The 23,732-nt window shown below is 40.4% G+C and overlaps 1 long non-coding RNA gene across 1 annotated transcript in view; it reads left to right on the top strand.

Annotated features, from left to right (window-relative positions):
• The first annotated feature begins 1,958 nt into the window (after positions 1–1,958).
• The window catches only part of LOC105717700 (uncharacterized), a 118,320-nt gene continuing 96,546 nt past the window's right edge, over positions 1,959–23,732 (top strand). Inside the window, exons 1-2 of the long non-coding RNA XR_010343329.1 lie at positions 1,959–2,134; positions 15,894–15,974. This is a non-coding gene — a long non-coding RNA (uncharacterized LOC105717700). The remainder of the gene's footprint in view (positions 2,135–15,893; positions 15,975–23,732) is intronic.

Here is a 23,732-nt window from a genome sequence, read left to right as displayed (position 1 = left end):
GGAACTTTTTTTTAAGATGGAGTTTCACTGTTGTTGCCCAGGCTGGAGTGCAATGGCATGATCTCGGCTCACTGCAACCTCTACCTCCCAGGTTCAAGTGATTCTCCTGCCTCAGCCTCCTGAGTAGCTGGGACTCCAGGTGTCTGCCACCACACCCAGCTAATTTTTTGTATTTTTAGTAGACACAGCGTTTTACCATATTGGCCAGGCTGGTCTCGAACTCCTGACCTCAGGCGATCCACCTACCTTGGCCTCCCAAAGTGCTGGGATTACAGGTGTGAACCACCGTTCCTGGTCTATAAAGAACTTTTGAATTAAAATTCCCCAGGGATTCAGCATTTTACAACACAAAGTTATCAGTTTCTTGTTTTTCATGGGTCTCTAAGCAGAGACTTGGTATAGAAGGGTTTCTTTAGATCTAGCTAAATAATGTTGTGAGGCACCTGCCAGAGGCAGGGAAATCTATCTCCGACAGCCCCAATTCACTGTGCTCGAGTCATCCTCAAGGGGTTGTAAACTCTGTACCTGAACAGAAGGTGGGTGAAAGGCTACCATGGAGCCACCTGGGTTGGGAGCTGCTGCCAAAATTCCCTTTCTCAGAAATGACAGGGCATGCATATGCCTGGCCCATTCTGGGGGACAGAGGGTGATGGCAAAAGGCAGAGGCTTCCTCCCCTCAGCCGACATGGCCCAGCTGCCACTTGGGCAGCAGCAATCATCGATGTGTGGAAGGTCAGGGGAGGAGGAAAGGCCCTGGGGCCCGGAGACAGAGATCAAACAACCAGAAACCCATCCTTGGGAGGTTGAGAGGCAATGGGAAGAGTGACAAAATGTGAGTCGAAGTTATAAGTTGCCAAAGCACGTTCCCCTGGTTCCATCAGCTGCCACTTGCAAAATAACAATTCACTGATAAAATCATCAAGACCATGAAGACAGATACTGCAGAGCATTAAATCTCAGGCCAGCCCTTCTGAGCATGGGTCCCTGTGTGACCGCATGTGTTTGAGTCTACTGGTCTTGGTCATGATATCCTTTCAGGAGAATACTGGATGGCTTCTTCTTTGGTCAATGGCCAGTCTGGTTTGGATCTGAGCGCAGAGTTCAGGGGATGAAGATGACCATGAGAATACTATGTCAGCTGCATCAGAGAAAAGATTTTCCACTAGAACAGGTGATCAGATATTCTAAGACAAGGGGTGGAAGCCCTGCTGTGTGAATGATGAGAGTAGCTCAGCCAAGTCATACAGAGGCCTTGAAGAAGGGAATGGCGCTGAGCTGAGTGTGAGCACAGGAGGTGCTACCTGACCCCGGCTCTTGACTTCATCTCTGGTTTCAGGGACATGGCCCCCTGCCCACATTTGAGAGATTTGTTTCATCCCTCATAACACATGAGCACATAAAACATTTTCCTTTTATGCCCAAATCAAGGCCACAGGGCTCAGTGTCTGTTCTTCTCACTTCTGTGTCATCTGTCAGGTATTTGCCCAGTGATTATTGAGAATTACTTTATGTTCATTCTCCTGGAAATACAAAAAAAAAATCACACTCAAGTTTTCCTTGTCTGAATTTAAGTGATAATAGTTTAAAAGGTAAATGTCTTTAAAAGCAACCAACACCATCTCTGTTTGGTCTTTATAATGGGGAGTAAATTATTTGTTTCTATGTGTTATTAAAATATTTTCCTGCTATCTCATATGGAACAGCTTTTGAAGATTCCTGTGAGCCACAGCTGGAAAATTCCTTCTTTGAAGTGCCCCATTTATTCATCTTTTGTCAGTGGCAGGCTCTTTATGCTCAGACATTTTACACTTTTCACAGTTATTTCAAAATCTATTTCATTTGACGTAGAGTCAATTTATCATTCTGCACACATTCCCATTTTTCTTTTCCCTCATTTCTCTCACTTTGGCATTCTTCTAAGTTCATCCGAATGCCTTTTTTTTTCCTTTCAAGCTGTATTTTGGAGCCTTGAAAGACACTGAAAGCTGCTGCTTCAAAATGTCCATACCTGCAGTTTTTCCATGGGCCCTGATTAGGCCCAGAGCATATCAACAATGACTACGAAAAGCTGAAGATTGGAACTTACGAATTTGCCTAATAACAAGACCAACTGCTCTCTGACATAAATTGGAAAGTGAGTAGTTCATTGAAAAATATCAACTTGAGTCTATTTAGAATTAATGTGTTGCTGTGATTGGTTAGTCTGAGAGCTAGATATTGTTCCCCCAGGCTTTCTCAATGGACCAGTTCTACACATGGGCAAGATTTGCATCAAGTTGTCTACGTGTGAAATGAACCAAGATGATAATCCCATGGTTCTGAGACTATTTCAATTTTAGCACAGAGTATCTTCTAGTAACAGCTATATGGAAGGACTTTTTTTTTTCTAAATTTATTTTAGCTGAGTATGACTATTTTCATTGACTTAATCAGGAGAAAAGGCAATTTAGTATAATGGAAATCCAGATAGTTGATACCTTGGGATCATTCTCTTGTTTGGTATGATAGCAGACATAGCATAAACTCTGCAAAAAATGCTCACCTACTAGCTGACTTCTAGCTACTAACATTACAAATAACATTTAAATTGGCATAAATCTTTGGAAGCAATCATTTCATTGTACATTATGCACATTAGAACTCTGAGGAATTTCTTTTCACTTTGGAAAAACTCTTGTAAGAGCTTTTTACAACCAGCTTTTATTAACATCATGATATATGGTCGACTTTCATCCATGTTCTATAGATGCTTGAAATGCAATAAAATCTTTATATATAAATTCAAAATATTACAAAAAATTTAAATTCTTAATTTTTTTACTGCGCTCATTTACTTTTGTCTAATTGATCTATCAAAGTCCAAAAAGACATCAAAAAGTTTCATTCAAATTGATTTTTATTAATTTCTCTGTGTTTGTTTTATAGTTTTGAGTGGTATCTGTAATTTGGCATCTAAATATTGATGACCATGTCTTCAATGTGGGTTATGTTTTGATTGATTTTCTGAAATTAGCCTCTTTCCAGCACTTATTATTATTAACATTTGCCTCAGCTTTCTACTTTGGCCATATCAGAAAGCAGCACCTGTGCATGAGGTAGAAGATTAGCTAATTTGATTCCTGGTTGGAACAGACGTTGGGACAATGAGTGATGGAAGAATATCACCCTCAAGCCCCTCTTTCATGTCCTCTCTAATTTATTTATTTTTATTTATTTTATTTATTTATTTATTTTGAGACAGAGTCTTGCTCTGTCGCCCAGGTTAGAGTGCAGTGGCCGATCTCGGCTCACTGCAACCTCCGCCTCCCGGGTTCAAGCAATTCTCCTGACTCAGCCTTCCGAGTAGCTGGGACTACAGATGCCTGCCACTGTGCCCAGCTAATTTTTGTATTTTTAATAGAGATGGGATTTCACCATCTTGGCCAGGCTGGTCTTCAACTCAAGACCTCGTGATCTGCCCACCTTGGCCTCTCAAAGTGCTGGGATTACAGGTGTGAGCCACCACACCCAGCCTCCTCTCTGATTTATTAGAAATACTCTCTCCTGGGTTGCGGTGAGCCGAGATCGCGCCATTGCACTCCAGCCTGGGTAACAAGAGCGAAACTCTGTCTCAAAAAAAAAAAAAAGAAATACTCTCTCCTGGTGGCCTTTGAAGTAGATCGCATATTTTTTTCTCAACCCAGCTCCACTGATCTTAAACTTAGCAGAAGTTTCTCTAGAGTTGTGTCACTACCTTGCCTGCTGGGCATAATTTTCAGTGTTGTCATGATTTTTCTTGGTTTATTGTAACAGAAAATGTGTGTATATTCAAATAACACGAAGTATGGCTGTGGGATCAGGAATAAGAATAGTCGTATCAGGTAGCAGGAGGCTATGGAAACAGCAATTAGACCTAAATGCAGGAACTAAAGCCCTCTTAGAACTCAGTAGAAAGTATCTTTTTGTCTTAAGAACCAAGGAAGTAATACATTTACTCTGTAGATGAAACACATTGGATATATTTTTTTTTTGAGATGGAATCTTGCTGTGTCCCCCAGGCTGGAGTACAGTGGCGCGATGTCTGCTCACTGCAACCTCTGCCTCCTAGGTTCAAGCGATTCTCCTGCCTCAGCCTCCTGAGTAGCTGGAATGACAGGTGTGAACCAAGTCACCCGGCTAATTTTTGTATTTTTAGTAGAGATGGGGTTTCATCATGTTGGTCAGGCTGGTCTTGAACTCCTGACCTTGTGATCCACCTGGCTCGGCCTCCCAAAGTGCTGGGATTGCAGGCGTGAGCCACCGCGCCCGGCCCACACTGGAATTTAAAAACTACGTATGTGGGTTAAGCTTCCCTTACCATTACCTTGTAATTATGAAATTCCAAATTTCTAATTAGTATGACAGTGAAACCCTACGATTCCCTACCATAGCTAAAAATGGTTTTGCTCTTAAGGTCTAGGTCACAGTATTTGGGAAGAAAATGAAGAGTCAGGTTGTTTCCCCCGAGTTGCGTCAGATTGGTAGAGGATGGTGAAGGGAGAGGGGCTGCATTTTAATTATATACGTCAGCATGTAAATAATTCTGACCTCCATGAATTGCTTTTCCTTAGGCAAGAAAACCTTAAAATTTTTCTTCACTCCTATCAGTGTTGCAAGCCTATTTTTAGGCCTGTTTCTGCCTGGAGATACACTGATTTCTTTTTTCTAAGTCAGAACTTTGCAAAAGTAAAGTATCTATCAAAAGAACATCTGAGAGTAGAAAGTCTGTCCCTCTATCAAAGGGGAATCAACCACAATTGGGAAGAAATGAAGCATGAGTATAAGTCTTATTTTAGATACCATCAGATCTAGATATAATCTCAAAGTTGGAATTTAAACTATTTGGGCAATTCCTCTTCCTTATCTTCATCATTTGCACGCTTGGATTGGAGGTCTGGCTGACTTGCCATCCACACCAAAGGAAATCCCAGATCTTTGCAGTACTGGAGAAAAAAGTCATCATCTTGACATACTATTTGTTATAGTGGAAAGTCTTCGAATAACCATCTGTTTCTTATAAACGTGTTTATTTGCTCACCCTCGAGGAGCAGGGCCTTGGCTAAGGAGTCTCCAGTGGCACAAGGAACGTCATGATTATCATCAGCATCTTCAAGGGCTGATGATGAAAGCCATGCTGTTTAGTTTCTTCATTGTGTAAATCAAGAGACATAGACTTTACTAAATGTTTGTTCAATGACTCATGTCGGTATAGTCAATGTCTTCAAAAATTGTTTTCAGTCTCACAAAGATCCAAAGGTAAAAGCATGAATATTTTTTAGCGTAGTGAGTCTGTATGTATTATGAAAATAACTAGTTTAAAAGTGAAAATTTATAAACATATGGCAAAGGGCAGGACACGAGGGAATGGTATTCTTAAACACTGTGTTGAGGACAGTGAATTGGTTTGGCATTTGTGGAAAGGAATCTAGGAATGTCTACCTATAAAAGATATATGTGTTCTCTGACCCAGCAATCTACCTAAGCAAATTTGGTGCACAGAAGTGAGACCCAGGATTAAATACATGTGTAGGGAGCACCTATTGGGCGCCATATCTGAGTTGGTGGTTTCACATTTATCTCATTTAATACATCTAGTATAGTCAGAAATGCATCAGTTGATTTCATGGCTCTTTATAAGCAAAGTTTTAAGTAGTTGCAAAGAAGAACATTTGGAACATATGATGTCTTGAAATTTTAAAATTTGTATCTGTGAATTTCACAGAACAGTGCCCAAAAACAAATAAAAAACAAGGACAGGAAGAAGGAGAAAAGAACTCGAAGATAATTGTGAGCTGAGAAAACAGAATCAGTTCTCCCTAGAGACTCATTTTTAAAAATTCACATCGTTTTAATAAAATCTACTCTGAACGGAGCTGTTTGTGACATATTGCCAGCTGTCAGTTATTTCACTTGAGGAATTTCCATGTTCTTTACTTCCTTTTTATTCCTTTGACTCATGCATGCCCACCTCAAAGCAAGGTTCTTTTCCTGAAAACACACCCACCCCACCACACACACACCCTACCTTTGTTGGTCTATAATGATATGTTAGCTATAATAATTACAGAATTTGCTTTCACTTGTGGACATGAATATATGATCTGCTTTAGATCATAATCTTCCTGGTTTGTGCCCAGCACTGTCTCCATAACATGAAGTCTGGCTGACTTGCCAAGTCAGTTTGTATTTCCAGAGCTCTAGTTTTAACTCCCCTGGCAGTAAGGGGACATAATCACCAGATCATGGGGTTCTAGAATCTAATGAGAAGAATCCAAACCTGAGAGTCAAATACTCAACGTCATATCTTGCCTTGACCAGGGACTTTCGGCAGTGCCTTTCCCTTTTGTTTGATTTTCTTTTTCTCCACAATAATAATCACGAAGTCCACTCCCCACACCCCAGATGGTCTGGGAACCCAAGTCTTTGTTGTCTGGATATTTTCAATCTTTGGTTTGCCCTTGTCTTCCTTCCCATTAACATTTAAATAGAAATGGCTTGGGATATGACAGCATTTTCCCCCAAATCTCTAGGGTTAGGCAGAAGGATGGGTGTTCCATTTTCACATTCACTTTGTGAGTTTCTGCCTCTCTGAATTCCCAGTGCCCTTGCCTCCTTCCATCACAGTTCCCAGAGCTGAGATCTCACTTCTGCGCTGCTCTGTCCCACTCATGGGAACCTGTCTTCCTCTTTCCCACAGAGCCTCTGATGATGAGAGCTTTAATTATGTTTAGCAGGTAGGTGGTGAGAATTGATTATATTACAGAGAAGAGAACAATTTCTGATCTAATGTCAAACATTATAGTTTTATAAATGTATTAGCTACTTCCTAAAAGAGAGACCCTCTTATAAGTTGCATCCATCTATGGAACCTTCTGCTTCATTCTCTTCATATCATGGTTCTCAGTCTTGGCTGTGTATTAGAATCACCTAGAGACGTTCCAAAAATCCTGGCGCACAAGCCTTACCCAAAACCAATTAAATCAGAAGCATTTGGGGTGGGATCACCAACATTTTTAAAGTTACCCAGTTGATTCTAGTGTTCACCACGTTTGAGAACCACTGCTTGAGAGCTTTCTTAATCTCTCTCATATATTTTCTCAAACCCTTGAACTCTTCTCTCCGAATTCCCAAGAAAACCAAAAATTTATCTTATTTTATTAAAGTGAATCTGAGATCTTTTAGGTATGTCTGTATGTCCGTTTATACTTTTGGTCTTATACTAACTCATTCATGCTGTGTGCACAGGTCTTCATTTTTTCCCCCATGGGTTGGGGTGGGGGAGCAAAAATAGGCTGAAACAAAAGAACTATTTACCCCAAAGATGAATTATGTCACTGGCCAAGAAAGCAGACACAGCTGCAGTCAGGTTTTGTTTAAATAGCATTTTTTTTCTTAACAGTACACATGGAAAAAGTTCTTTCAGCCCCCTGAAAATAAAGGGCTTTGCACATTTAAAAGCTCTTTCTGTTTGTAAAATGCCCACCTCTGCCTCCTTGGGAGATCAGAATTTCCTTCTGCTCAAGCAGTGTGATCTCAAAGAGAGCTGTCCTCACCCCAAACACACAAAACCAGACCCTCCAAAGTGAGACCCAGGGCATTCTTGCATTGGTGACTGGGGCTGGATAAAATGAGCTGTTAGGTCTTTTTGATCTTTAACTCCTAAGATTCTGACTCATCTGCACATGAGGGGAGAACCTGGAGTGAGCTGACCCACAGGTGTGAACTGAACCTGACTAACCTCTCCTCCTGACATGTGTTCTCTTTGCATTGGTGTTATTTGGCGTTTTAATGGACACTTTTATTGAGAATTGGACAGGAACAGATGCCAGTGAGAAAGCACGCATTTCTACAGTTTCATGTCTCCAAGCTTGCTCCATTGCTCAAGATTTGGCCTTTCCAGAACAAACAATATTTTCAGCCTCTATATCCAGGTGCTTAGGAGGTCTCATAAAGATGCTGGTGAGTGCCTGTGGTTGTGTTTTTGGAAGCCTAATTACTAAAGCAGCTAGCAGCTATCCAAGACACAGGATTCCTTCAGTCAATGGGACACCTTGTGCCTTCCACATGGACAATATAGGTGGTCTTCTGAAGTCTCAGAAGGAAATATTAGTTTTCTTTTTTGGAAACCACCAGTTCTCAGCTAGAAAGTTGCAAAACACTGTTGCCTGATGATAATCAACTATTGGGTATTTCTGTAATAATAATGGTTTAGTGACAATATGTGCAAATAATTTACCTTTTTCATATGTTTGAGTAGGTTCAAGATTATTTCTATTAAGAAAATCTGTCTGTTACCTATATTCCAATATACTTCCTCCAACCTGAAAGAAAGGCACAAAGTTACAGTGAAATCTTGGGAGTCTGGCACAGCGTAGTGTATGCACACGGTAATGGGTCACACATGCCATCCATCATGTGTGTAGGGGATAATTAATGGGGTAAGCGGCAGTTAAGTTCAAGAAGACTTCAGCGAAAATCACATGAATGATCACCTTCTTTGCACACAAGCTGTTTCTTTGCTTGGGTTAAGATTTCTACATCTAGGAAGTTGTATTCTTTGTCCTCTCCAATTTAACAGTAATTTATCCCCTGTTCTTTGAGATGTTATGTACTTCACTGGGGGGTTTGGGCATGGCTCTAGAACAAAATCACTGATCAAATTTTCACTGAGTTCAATTTATTGCCAAGTAAATCTTTCCCAGTCTAAATTGTAGCCAATAGAAAAAGACTATATAATTATGACTAAATATTTCTTGATGGAATAAATGAATTTCTATGGCACATGACATGGAAAATGTAACCTAGGGAGTTTACTATTTCCTGCCAGCCCAGTGCACTCCTTTTTTTTTTTTCCCATTTTCGCCTCCCTACCATAGTACCTTGTCTTGCATTTCTCTTACTTTCAGAGAAGAAAGTAAGACTGCTTTGATAAACTGCTAAGCTAAATGGCAAAAAACAAATCTCTTCTCTTGAAGTGAGAAAAGTAGAGTGACCCCAGCCCCAGGCCCTGAAAAGGGATAGGATCTGGTAGGGCCCCTTATGGGTCCTGGTTTCTGCATGCCAGAATGTCCAATGCTTGTATCGTAACTATTCTTGCAAAGTCTGTTCTCCTTCTACTCAATACAGATTGTATTCTTTGATCTCTTTTCAGTCTTGGAAACTACCAAGCTTTTCCTCCTTCAACACACCTATGTGAATTTCATGACAGTATTCTCTTCCAGACTTACGCCAACTCCTCTGTGCTTCATGTCTGCCTTTCAAATCCCACTGATTTCTTTCTCTCCCTGCTTCCAGCTCTCCCCTAGAAAGCCCCATAGAGTCTAATTATTAGCCTTCTGTTTATTACTTCACGTATTCCCCCTAAGAAAACTCATGGCATTTTTCATCATCTCTATTTCTTATCTTGGTATCCCATACTACTAAATCAGGATTAAGAGATCTCAACATCCTTGAGCCTCAGTCCTTTATCTCCAAATGAACTGGAAGACCCATCATGATTTTCAGATCAACTTACCATGGAAGGAAATTACCACTCACATCTTAAACTGAGGGCATTACCCAGGCTTCTGTCAGAGCAGGAGAAACACAGGGGAGGGTATGGAAGAAGGGGTTCATTACGGAGATGTGACTTTACTCCTTTGATCCTGCCTCTAGTGTTTGAGCTTGAATTCAATAGAACAAGTAGTTGGGAAGAAATGATGGCTGTGCTGTGTAAGAAAGCAAGGGAAAACTGAAACCCACATCTTTTTCTTGTTCCTCTAAGCAGCCGAATTCAAGGATGCGATGGTTCTGTCGCAGCACTGTCTCAGGAGCTAAATATACAGCTAGCCCAGAAGTCATCTGAGAAACTGAAGGAGATGTGGCAGGAACTGGAATTACCGTGGGCTCACGGCAGCATGTGTGAGCTGCACCAGGCACCAAAAACAGCCGATCATGAACACAACTGTGCTTCATTTTTGCCTTTCGAATCCCACACAAGAATCTCTTGTGGCCAACTCCAACCCAGAACCATGCAGAGAAGAGAGATCTGGGACCACAGCTGTAGCTTAGTCATGCTGACACTGTGCACAGTCACCCCAACAAGTGCTGTCCCTGGCCCTCCACATCATGTTTCACCTTTGTACTGAGCCAATTATTTTATCACCATGTTATTAAAAAAAAAAAAAAAAAAAAAAAAAAAAAGCAAGAATTTGGCGCTGGCTGCTGTGGTGCTTTTTTGTGGCAAGTGTGTTTTCTCTTGAGGGATTTTAGGTATTCTGCAGAAGGCAACCTGGGGGTTCTGAGTAGAGAAATCTCTGGGCCCCTCCTCCCTTCTTCAACCAGGATAGTTTTTCCTTCTTCTACTTTACGTGTTCAACTTCTCAGTGAGAGTTCATTTGTAGAAAATTTATCTGTTGGTGCTTACAGAAAAGAAATAGGGAGAGGAAAGAAAGAAGAAGGGAAGGGAGAGAAGGTAGGAAAAAAGGGGAGGAAAAAAGGAGAGAAGGAAGGGAAGGAGGGAGGAATGGAAGGAAGGAAGCAAACTAGTGCCCACAGAATCAAGTCTTAATTCTCCCACATTAATCCTCCCATCTTAATCCTCCATATTCACCCAACTTTGTCTCTTAATATAACTCCAATGGGAATCTTCTGCTTTAGTGTGACTGGGTCTCTTAATCATTTCTCAAAAGACTATATTCATTACCAATTTTACACTTTGACTCTCACACTTCTTTTTCTTCTTTTTTTTTGGACCTAGATGTCCCCTCTCCCTTGGTCTTTTCTAAGACAACTGTAGGCCAGTGCTATTTCTGGATCAAAGTAGTGAGGTCCAGTCTTATCCCTAGAAAAGAGATGAAGACGGCAGTGGGGTGTCATTTCATTTAAACACACACATGCACACATAAAAGCAAATGCATGCACACACACACATACGTGCATATATACACAGATATATACAGTAATTTTATATTAAAACTCTTCTGTAAATGACTTTATATCTATAAATGTATACATACATAATGTTATTTCATGGAGGTAAATAAAGATTAAAAGATACCAGAAACCATTTAAAAGAAGAGAAGAGGAATGTTAATAGCATGTATTAAGTGCCTCGTAGGCATTAGTCTCATGACTTTAACCGCATTTAATTTTGAAAGTAACCATAAGATGTTGGAGTCATAAGCCTCATATAACCAGTTTAATGAGGAATCTACACGCTTTGTAGGACAAACGTGAAACAGTTTTATTTTTTCTAATTATCTTGTCAACCACATTCTCTATTCTGGGCAGCAGGGATGTTTAATGACATCTCAGCTTGATTCTCTGACTTTTCGGTCTCTTGGTTTTTTGAAGTGTCTCATTTGGGTTCTTAAGAGTCAGTCCTGTTTATTTAAAACCTTCCATCGAATTCCTAATAACCTCTGTCTTTTCCCTTCTGCCTGGGTGGGCTAGGCCTGTGGCTATGGTGGCTTTGGGAGCAGAAGGGATGGGCCGGGTGGTCTCCTCTGACAAGGCGCCTCCTTCCCTCCCTGTTTTCTGCCCTCCTTCCTGCCTTTCAGTTGTGGTTGGAAGGAGAGAGTGAAGACGCTGCCTTTTTACTAAATCCTATAAATGAGGTCACAGTTCTTGAACTGGAGGATTCTATATGCTGTTTTGACTCTTTCTTTGGACTCCCTATTTATGAGCAGCAGCTCCTGCGTGCCTGCTTGACAAGGAAGTCATCCCTGGTGACTCCCTTAGGCATTTACGGTTCCCTGTAAGATCTGTTCCCATTGCTCTGGTATGTGCACTTTTTGTCCTCAGGTGAGACTGTCCCTAGTAAAATAGTGACTGTAAAATCACATCTACCCTCCATATATGAGTTTGGAGTTACAAGTATCCATCTTGCATACTTCACTGAATCTGAGAACTTGAAGGCGGCTGCTATCGACTGAATGTTTTCGTCTCCCCCACGCCTAACTTATATATTAAAACCTAATCACCAAGATGATGGTATTGAAGGTGGAGACTTTGGGAGGTGATTAGGCCATGAGGGTAGAGGCTTTATCAACGGAATGAGTGCCCTTATAAGAATGACCCCAGGCTGGGTGAGGTGGCTCATGCCTGTAATCCCAGCATTTTGGGAGGCCAAGGCGGACGGATCATGAGGTCAGGAGTTCGAGATCATTCTGGCCAACATGGTGAAACCCTGTCTCTACTAAAATACAAAAAGTTAGCCAGATGTGGTGGTGAGTGCCTGTAATCCCAGTGGCAGGGGAATCACTTAAACTCGGGAGGCGAAGGTTGCAGTGAGCCAAGATTGCGCCACTGCACTGCAGCCTGGTAACAGAGCAAGACTCTGTCTCAAAAAAAAAAAAAAAAAAAAAGGGAGAGACCCCAGAGAGCTCCCTTCCCCTTCCACCATGAGAGGATACAATTAGAAGGGAGCTATTTATGAACCAGGAAACAGGCTCTCACTGGACACTGAATCTACCAGCACCTCTGTCTTGGACTTTCAGCCTCCAGAACCGTGAGAGATAAATTTCTGGTTTTTGTAAGTTACACAGTCTATGATATTTTGTTACAGGAGCCCAAACAAATTATAGGAGCAGTCACAAATAATAAAGACAAAGCATGTGTGACATTTCATTAAAAAAGGTAACAGTATCATGTCAAACTACCTAATCCCTCATCAAAATGCTTCTGCTTCTGATGAGAAAAAAGGGAAGGGGCATGAGGTGTTGGTTTTTATTGCCTTCTGTAACTCCGTACCACGGAATCAGTGATGGCGTTCCCTGAGTCATTTAGCAAATATTTACGAAACAAGTATGTGTAATGCACACCATTTTGATGTTGGGTATGGCTAACTCCATAAAGAGAACTTGACATGTGGGTAGAAAGGTAGAAAAATTGCAAACTCCACTACTCCAAAGTGCAAAAAACAGTCTAGCTTTTTTCAGATAGAGTTTTGCTCTGTCACCAGGCTGGAGTGCGGTGGTGTGATCTCAGCTCACTGCAACCTCTGCCTGCCGGGTTCAAGCGATTCTCCTGCCTCAGCCTCCTGAGTAGCTGGGACTACAGATGCGTGTCACCACACCCAGATAATTTTTCTATATTTAGTAGAGACGGGGTTTCACCATGTTAGCCAGGATGGTCTCAATCTCTTGACCTCATGATCGGCCCGCCTTGGCCTCCCAAAGTGCTGGGATTACAGGCCATGAGCCACCATGCCCGGCCTGATATAACCTTTCTTATATGCCCTTATCCTACTGTATGTTGACTAGTGGCAGGGAGTGCTCTCTAACTTTCCAATTAATATATCAATGTTTGGGGTTTTAAACTGAACTTTTATACTTATTAGACCTTTTTGCATAATGTTCAATCTATGAAAGTGTCACTGACCCAACTCACCCACTCCTATCCATACATACGAGGGCCCTTAGGTGACCTCATGGCAATGGGAGGGACCTCAGAGCCATGTGCTGACCTCACAGCTGGCTGGGCTGGGCTGCACTGGGGGTGGAGTTTGACCCCATTGAGGGCAGTTTGTAGGTACCCAGAGCTGTAATCCATGATCTTGGTTCTTTACCTCTGGTAGCTAATTCTCAACAGTCTGTATCTCCATTTCAATTCCAAGAGGATATGAATCCCCTGACCCTTTTAGCACCTTGACATTTCATCATTTGGGGTATACAAATTTCTGGCTCTCTTGCACACCATAGTCAGGACATGGGCCACATTCAACAGTGTGAACTCAAACTTATTTGTCTAATTCTCTCCATCTATCAGTGCTGCACCATTGATGATCTCTCACCTAGAAACAAGCCTGTGGTCTTCTCAGGGCACAGTTGAGAAGACAGTCACTAGTCTTATTTTCCAGGGTTCCCCACACTATGGAAATCTCTACAACCTCTTCTTTTTGTGAATCAGCCCTGCATGTGTGGAGGACAGGATTTATATCCGAACTTCTTCTGCCTCAGTCACTCTTTTTCTTCCCCATACTTTTCTAGGCTAGAAGCAGGCAGTCTCCTACTCCCTGTTAATTTCACTTCCTCTACCTGATACTTTCTTCTTCCTAGGGACTCTACACCTCATGGATTAGCGTCCTGCCTCAGTGGAATGATGCAATGCAGGAAGAGACAAAAGCTTCTGATAAAGAAAAGGGAACACATGGGGTGCAGTTATTAAAAATATTCTTCTTCTTATAATTTCAGAATAAAGATTTTTTTTTTCATCTCCATGGAAGGTTAATAAAACCTTAAAAAATTTCCAAGGAGTTTAATAAAAGAGACTTTAGAAGGAAAAATAACTCTGAGCCTCTGTAAATCCTATTGCTCTAACACTTCAGCCAACTATAAAGAAGACCTAAAACCCCGAACCAATGAAACATGAAGTTAGATGTACTGCCTCTTCCTGACACACAAATGCACAGTCGTTTACAGAGTATTAAGGCAGCAATCTATTATAAGATGCCTTTGATGTTGCATTTTCAAAGTTAACATTTACAGGTGGTTCAATGGGAATTCAAATCAAGTGTAAATTTCTGAGGAGTTCCTGAGGAATAAGTAAGAATTCAAAGCCTATCTTTAAGTAGTAAATGTTTAAGCAGATGCATAGTTTTCTTTCTGTATATAAGCATGGGGTAGAAATTCCTTATTCACACTGTACATGATTCCTGTGATATGACAACTGAGATTCTGGATTAAAACTGAGAGACAAAAAATTTATTGTTAAAAGTTTACACTATTTCTGCGAAACTACAGCTGGATTAGGAGATCAAAAATAAGCTAAGTTTAATAAACTCCAGAAAAATTGTTATCTCAGTAAATGGATGTTTTAATGTTCATTACCTACAAAAAAGTGGTTTGCTTATGACTGGTAAAAATTTAGTCAAGTGCTGAGATTAGCTTCCTTACAAACCGTTGGTTTTAACTTTGAATGAATGCAAATGCTTCTGTTTAGCTTTATTACGTATTTAATAATATCTTCCACGTGTGATCATAGTCCCTGTCCTCAAAGAATTTCTGACCTTAGGAAAGAGACATGTCATTCACCTAAGAAATCATGTGCTTTGACTCATGCATGTCTCATTCTGATGGTTCTATGGGACTGGGTCATCAAGGGGTTTCAAGCAGGTAGCATCTTAGATCTACACTGCCACGTATGCACCTATGCAACAATCTTGCATGTTCACATGTACCCCAAAACCTAAAATGCAATAAAAAAATAAAAACAGAAAAAAAAAAGAGCAAAGTGGCCAGGCGCGGTGGCTCACGCCTGTATCCCAACACTTCAGGAGGCCGAGGTAGGCGGATCATGAGGTCAGGAGATCAAGACCATCCTGGTCAACATGGTGAAACCCCATCTCTACTACAATACAAAAAATTAGCCGGGTGTGGTGGTGGGTGCCTATAGTCGTGTCTACTCGGGTGGCTGAAGTAGGAGAATCGCTTGAACCCGGGAGGCGGAGGTTGCAGTGAGCCAAGATCACACCACTGCACTCCAGTCTGGTGACAGAGCGAGACTCCCTAAACAAAACAAAAACAAAAACAAACAAACAGAAAACCTGAGTGCCCAGCGTTTGTCAGTGAATGAAAGATGAGGAAGATATCAAGCCCCCCCACCCACCCTCATGTGAGCCACACAGTGGATGGGAACAGAGGAGAAAATTTCAAAGAATGGCGGGGCCCCAATTACAGTGGATGGTAGCGATGTGCCAGTGTAGAGAAGCTCTGAAGTTGAGAATAGTATCTATTGTAACTTCTGCTTGACATACAAAATGCATTTTTGAAGAAAAAAATTGTGGATCTGCTAATTAAGCAGTTAGAAAGATGTTATTTAGGCTTTATTGCATACAGATACCACCAATTTTCATGCAAAAAATTTTTTTACCTACTCATTTTTTTCTATTCCAGGCACTCTCTTGAGTTGAATGAAGAGCAAACTGGTAGGCGTGGTGGCTCATGCCTGTAATTACAGCACTTTGGGAGGCCAAGGTAGGTGGATCACCTGAGGATAGGAGCTTGAAACCAGCCTGGCCAACATGGTGAAACCCTTGTCTCTACTAAAAATACAAAAATTAGCTGGGCGTGGTGGTGCGTGCCTGTAATCTCAGCTACTCTGGAGGCTGAGGCAGGAGAATCGCTTGAACCTGGAAGGTGGAGGTCGCAGTGAGCCCAGATTGGACCAGTGCATTTCCACCTGGGCAACATGGTGAGACTCCATCTCAAACAAAACTGGCCCAAAAGCATCCAAAAGTATAGACACTTAGGTAGGAATCTTATGCAGTTCTCACCAGGACACATGACTGTTGTGAGGCAGAGTTTGACAGCAGCTGAGATGGACTGGGAGGCATCGCAAAGGCAGAATGTTGGGTCTTAGGAGGCAGAGAGTATATGGGGGGATAAAGAAAGGATATAGATTTTTGAAAAAACACTCATGTTTTTTAATTTTACAAAAGATACAGACAAAGAAAATTAATATCGTGGAACAGATTTTATGGGAAGGAGTTGACTTATGCTGAAACGTGTTCACTATGAAGTGATGTCAAAGTTAAGTTGAGATATATGGTTGAAGGCATGCAGTCATGAAGACCACAGAAAGAGATTTGGGACCTAAGGGGACAGTGGTAGGTTGAAGAATGGCCCCAAAACTGCTTGCATCCTGATTTGCTGAACCTGCGAATGTCACCTTATGCGGCAAAAGGGAATTTGCAGTTATGATGAACTTAAGGATCTTGAGAAGATGATCTTGCATTATCCTAGTGTGCCTGATGAATCACAGGGGTTCTTATAAAAGTAATGAGAGTGATCAGAGGTAAGTAAGTGGTAAAATGATGGAGGCAGGAGTTGAGTGATGTGTGGAAGGGGTCATGAGCCAAGGAATGTGGGCAACCTCCAGAAAAAAACAGCCCAGCTGACACCTTGACTTTGGCTCAGTGAAACTGATTTCAAGCTTCCGACCTCCTGAACTGTAAGATAATCAGTGTGTGCTGTTTTGAGCCACCAAGTTTGTGGTAATTTGTCACAGCAGCCATGGGAAATGAACGCAAAGACCTAGTGAACACTGAAAAGAGAAGATCCTCATTTGCTGTAACTAAAACACATCCAACATTTGGAGGGCTTTTCAGTTCTGTTTCAATAGCCTGCAACAGAGTGGGGAGTGACAAAATTCCACTCAGGTCACCCAGAAATTCAGGATCATATGCAGGCTCCATGAGAACACAGATGATCTGTTGCGTTCCATTCCCTCTCTCTTTTTGGTGGAGAAGGAAATACCTAATGAGCTTTGTAGTCCCAGGGCCTGTTTCTGATATGTGGTAGGTATTTAAAGTACATCAGGCTGGGCATGGTGTCTTACGCCTATAATCCTAACACTTTGGGAGGCTGAAGTGGGAATATGGCTTCAGGCCAGAGTTTGAGACCAGTGGGGGCAACATAGCAAAATCCCATCTATTCCAAACAAGAATTTTATATATATATATATATATATATATATATATATATATTTGAAATTCTCTTTAGTTTGAGAAATTATATATATATATTTATAACAATTTATATATATAATATATATAAATTTTTATAATATATATTATAAATATAAAAATATATTTATATATATAATATATAAATATTATATAATATATAAATAATATATTTATTATATATAAATATTAATATATATTAATATATTAATAATACAATTATTATAATATTAATATATATTTATATATATAAATATATATTATTATATATATAAATTATTATAATATATATATAATTTCTCAAACTAAAGAGAATTTCAAAATTTTATGTTTTTTAGTTCTATGGAAATATTTTTCCCAGTATAAAAATCAAATTTACTTATATTTTGCATTGAACATTTTTCATTATAGGACATTTTCATAAAAATCAGATTTCCAGTTCTTCAGTCAGTGTTTCTCAAGCAAATGTCCCTGTATCCTGGTTGTGGGGGGTGGATCTGTGGATGTATTCTTGGGGTTTTAAAGACATTTATAAATTAACTAAAGTTTGAGGGACACTGAAATACACACATGTTGAAGGAGCAAAGGGATACATGTTTCAAGAAAACCCAATTCGGTATATAATTCGGTGGGAAAAAAATGTAAAGCAAGTCGTTTTGTGGTGTGGAAATCAAATAACTAATTGGCATGTTAAATTATTTTAACATGTAAAGCAAGTCGTTTTGTGGTGTGGAAATCAAATAACTAATTGGCATGTTAAATTATTTTACATTTCAAACTAGAACAATCATGCAGGCCTGGCCTTGCAACACTTTTTCCCTCACTATTTGTTTTCTCTTTTACAATACTGAGTGTACTACAACAGTGAGAACTAATAGCACCAGAATACATCTTGCACCTATTATCTGTCCTGACAGTAAAAAGTTAACGGCAGCATCCCCCTTTGGGCCCCTAATAGATGGCACATCATTGTTTCAGAACACCTGAAAGAATGTCTGGGTGCACCTCCCCAAGTACCTGACAAGGGAGAGGTGGGGGCCCAAGAGTAATTGCCATGTCATTGCCATGTGATTTATTGCAATGCTTAATTATGTCTACAGGGCACCATCTGGAGACCTAATTTGTGCGCTTTATGAGCAAAAATTGCAGTCAAAATGTTCCTTCTTCTGAAGGTAACTGGGTCCCACTTTGGACTTCTTGCACCTTATGCTTGATCCCAACACTATGTCCTAATTATTTTAGTTTAGAGCATCCCAGCCACACAGAGCAACTCTTATTCGAGAGGCAATGGGCTTTTCTTTATTATACTATGTTATTTAATGGGTTAAGCATGTAGGGAGTTTTGCATTATACCAAAAACTCCACAGTAGAGTGAATTCACAAGGAACATATTCCTGAACTATTACTGGCCATTAACCAAAAGCAGTATTTGCATTTATTGACGTCTGATTTTTTTTTCTAATTACCAATTGGCAAGTAATTGTCCCCAAACTATTTGCTTAAAAGGGTTGATGGCAAATCAGGATTACTAGATGCGGATTGCTTTTTGTTCAGTTTTCGAATAAATTTTAACCTGTTATAGGAATTTTTTTTTTAAATCATATTACTGTGCTGAGTTGATTTAAGAAATGCTTACTCCTTTCAATTAAAACCCAGAGCATTAATCAAATGTTTGACACTCTAAATGTTTCCAATTAACATCTAGCTTAAAACCACATGTGCTCCAAGTGAAATTCAAAAGATCTATCTGTACAGGTGACCTCAGAGAAACCATTAACACATGGCTGGAGACAGCAAGAAACTTTCTCCATTTGCAAGACTGAGATAAAGAATCACTCTATGACTGATTAATACTTCAAACATGCTTTTCTGATGTGGGTTTCTTCAACTGGAAGTTGAATATTTCTCACTGAGTCAAAAAGGAAAATAAAATTAGGAAAATATATATAGAGAGAGTGAAGTTTAAAACAATCCTATCTGGATGAGCAGTTAGTTCCAAAACCTAACAAAGGCAATGATTGGTCACAATGTGAGCCTAATCAGTAATCTTAGGTCTAAGAGAAATTTTCCAAGTTCTTTTTCACTTCCTCACGTAGAGGTTGCAAATTCAGATACCTCCAGAGTCCAAGTAGGTAGCGTAAATGAATGAAATGAGAGTGTCAGGTGTACTGGAGGCCTCAGCAAACTAAAGGGAATACCTCCTGCCTAAATGGGAGAGTTCCCACCCACCAGCAACCAACTATTGTCATGTGAAAATGACAGCCCTGTAGGACTAAACATTCTGCTATTCCAAGAGAAGCCAGAAAAAAATCTTTTTCATGTGAATTCATAAATTTGAAATGATGGCAATTACCTCTATGGAAAACAAAAACAACATAGACCTCTTTGCAGCCAGCCTGTGACCTTTGTGTCTGCTGCTGTGTAGAACTGGGAGCAGGGCTGACACAGTCAGAGATAGTCAAGGCCAGTATGAGGATGAAGGTGAGCACCCTTCTGTAATATGTCAGCACATCATAAGCCTTGGAGAGCATGCTTTGGCTGGCTCACTGTTGAATCTACCAGCGCCTGGCAGAAAAAGAGAGAGCACATACTTCCCAAATAATTTCTCAACTGATCAGTCAAATGTAGTTAAATTATTCCAGGTGTGCTATGCAGGGAGTTATTATGGCCATAAGTAAAATGGTAACATTAAGACAAGCCCATTTGCCCAGTGACCTGATGAATTGCATTCTCTCTCTCCTGTCTCTCAGTGGCCTATCAACAGCTGGGGTTGTCAATCCCAGAGTGAGGACTGCTAATAAACACCTAGGCCTAGTCTGTAGAAAGATAACATATTTCTCTTTTTTTCCCCCCTTTCAAATATCTTTCCAAAAGAGAAAAAGCAGATGATCATAATAAGATAAATGGTTGGCAGTTAGTACAGAGAGAAATATTTGACATTCAGAAACAATTTCAAGACCCCAAGAGCTATACATTCATGTTTGTGCAAAGATTTTTTTTTTTTAATCTAAAGCAAAGCTAAGGTCTGTGTGCCTTTGGTGGAAATTGTTCAATGGCTTTGAAAATAAGAAAGATGATCATTTTACTTTATCAAGGAGACGACTCAGGTCCTAACTAGAGCCAGAAGACTTGGGATTTTGCCTTTTTTTTTCTGCTTGCTAACTAGCTACGTGGTTGCTCAGTAACTTGCATTACTCTTCCCATCCTTAGTTTAAAAAAATTGATCAGATACCGAATTTTATATGTAAAATGTAAATAACAACAGCTGAGTACATAAGATCAGACAAAATAAAGCCCATAAAGCCATTTGTAAACACTAGCTTGTTTCTTTATTTGAATTTTTTTTCTGAAAATATTTTCTGGGTTTCCTTGAGGACTTGTTTGATTGCAAATGTCAGGAAACCCAGATAAAACTAGTTTAACAACAACAGCAAAAAGATTATCTTTCACAACAGAAAAATCTGGGTGTAGACTTTAGGCCTGGCTTCTCCGAGGTTCATAGCAATGCCACCATGACCCAGTCTTCGCTGCATCATAATGAAGCAGGAGCGGCCTCAAACACTGAACTGGGAAGGAAGAAGTGTTTATTATTATTATTATTATTATTACTATGGCTGGGAGCTAGGTGACAATTTGTCTAAATGACCAAGCTCCCCTAACAAAGAGAAGCTCTGCCTTTATATAGGCTTACTTACACTCTAGATATTGCACATGAAAGGATCTTAGGTTTCCAGCCTTAGAAATTAGGAGTGAAAGGGTCTTGGGTTTACAGTTTTAGAAATCACATATGAAAGGGTCTTGGATTTACAGTTTTAGAAATCACATACGAAAGGGTCTTGGTTGATGGAGGAGTGGAGTGGGGTTTTGGTCTTAAGTAAAAACAATGTCTTCCAGAGAGATTCCCCCGTACCATGCCTGCTATTTACAGGAAGGTGATTTAGGAGGCACCACCAGTCAGCCAGCCTTTTCTTCTGTTGAAATGCAGTGTGGAGGTCAAGGGGGAGGTCATCCTAGATGCCTGGGTCTCCTTCCTCAATGGCACCATATTGGCCTCATTCTCTATAGTTGGATTCTAGGAGTTCTAGGCCCATATATTGTCAGGTTCAATTCTACTTGAAAGAAACACCCTCCTTTCCTTCATACAGGAGTCTCAAATTGGGCCAGAGTAAGGTTTAATTTTAGTGATAATTTGATCTAAATGTTCTAGCCAATCTTTGCGTCTAAGGTAGTGTGATGCTTTGAATGGTCAGGTCTCCGTCCCCATGGGAACTCAGCCACCATGTAAAACAGGTGTACAATTAGCCCCACCTCAGTATGTGGAGTTTTTTGTCAAAAATTGGTGAGAATGGATATCCATTATACTCTATGACATGATATATGCTTTGTTTTAGAGTTTTGGCCTAGGGTGATAGTTTAGACACTTTATGTCTTAAATGAAAGTTAAAGAAAAATCTGCTTTCCTAAAGAAACTGACTTTGCCTAGAATTCTTTTATTTGACTATATGAAAATTTTAAAGGCAAATTTTGTCCAAAACGTATTTCACTAAAACCAGTTCTTCTGAGTTAATGGGAATATTTTTTTTTTCACAGAACAGTTTTTCTCATAACTAACATAACTTTCTTTTTCGTTTCTTTTAAGATATAATTTACATAACACAAAATTCACCCTGTTGGAGTGAACAATTCAGATTTTTAACGTATACTCACAAAGTTCCGCAATCACAATCTCTAGCTAATTCTGGGACATTTTCATTGCCCTGAAAAGAAACCCCACATTCATGTGTGGTCAGCCTCCATTTACTTTACGCCCAGATCCTGATAACCATGAAGTTACCTTTTGTCTCCATGGACTTGCCTAGGCTGGATATTTCATCTGTACCTGTATCAACCACATGGTTTACTTTCTGTATTCTGAGGCTTTAACATCTGGGGTCTTGCTGATCTGGAGGGACTACTCCTTCTGGAGTTAGACACCCAGTTCCTACAGATAGTAAGTAATTCGCCTACTTTTCAAATGTGGATCAGCCAACCCACAGCCTATGCCCCCAGCCACCTCCTCTGTGGGCCTCTCACACTATCCCTTGTGATAATCATCTCAGGGCTATGTACCAGGCAATTAGTGTCAGCCTTTGTACTCCAGAGCCTGATGAAATTCTTCGCAATAGCCAGTCTCAAGCCTGTTGGCCTTATCTTGCCTGTTTGTCCCCATGGACACCACAATAAAGGTCCTTGTCCACATTTTCCCCTTCCTTCTGCTGTTTGAGTAACCGAGGTGCTTTCTCATGTGGCCCCCCTGTGGTGAGGCTTGCTCTGTCCTCTTGGGAACTGTGAATAACAAGCCATCTTTTCAACAGCAGTCATCTGATGTGTTGTTATTACTATATCTAAGTAATAATAAAACCTATATGAAAACATTATATACATGAGATCCTACAATATGTTTTATATCTGGTTGCTTTCAGTTAACATAATGTCAAATCCTTGAAAAAGGTTTGTAAACCAAAAAGTATCTGAGACAAGTCTCAATCAGTTCAGAAGTTTATTTTGCCAAGGTTAAGGTCATGCCTGTGATACAGCCTCAGGAGCTCCTGACAACATGTGCCCAAGGTAATTGGTTTTATACATTTTAGGGAGATGTAGACATCAATCAGTACATGAAAGATGTACATTGGTTCCACCTGCAAAGGTGGGACAATTCGAAGTGGGGACTTTCAGGTCATAGGCAGATTCAAAGATTTTCTGATTGGCAGTTAGTTGAGTTACTGTCTAAAGACCTGGAGTCAACAGAAAGGAATGTCTCCCTAAGGTAAGGGGTTGTGGAGACCAAGGTATTATCATGCAGATGAAGGCTCCAGACAACAAGCTTCAGAGAGAATATATTGTAAATCTTATCAGACTTATAGAGTCTGTTCTATCAGTCGTTTTGTTTGTTTGGTTGGTTGGGGAGGGGACAGAGTCTCAGTCTGTCACCCAGGCTGGAGTGCAGTGGCACGATCTTGGCTCACTGCAGCCTCCCAAGTTCCAACACTTCTCCTGCCTCAGCCTCCCAAGTAACTGGATGACACGCATGTGCCACCTGCCTGGCTAATTTTTGTATTTTTAGTAGAGAGAGGGTTTCACCGTGTTGGCCAGGCTGGTCTTGAACTCCTGACCTCAAGTGATCCGCCCGCCTCAGTTTCCCAAAGTGCTGGGATTACAGGTGTGAGCCACTGCACCCAGCCTGTTCTATCAGTCTTAAGGTCTGTGTTGATGTTAATGGTAATGAGGC

This window comes from Aotus nancymaae, unplaced genomic scaffold, assembly GCF_030222135.1.
Source record: "Aotus nancymaae isolate 86718 unplaced genomic scaffold, 86718_ANA_hifiasm-v0.15.2.pri h1tg000018l, whole genome shotgun sequence".
NCBI lineage: Eukaryota > Metazoa > Chordata > Mammalia > Primates > Aotidae > Aotus > Aotus nancymaae.
The sequence above is the reverse complement of the archived record's forward strand: the minus strand, read 5'-3'. Positions and strand labels throughout refer to the sequence as shown.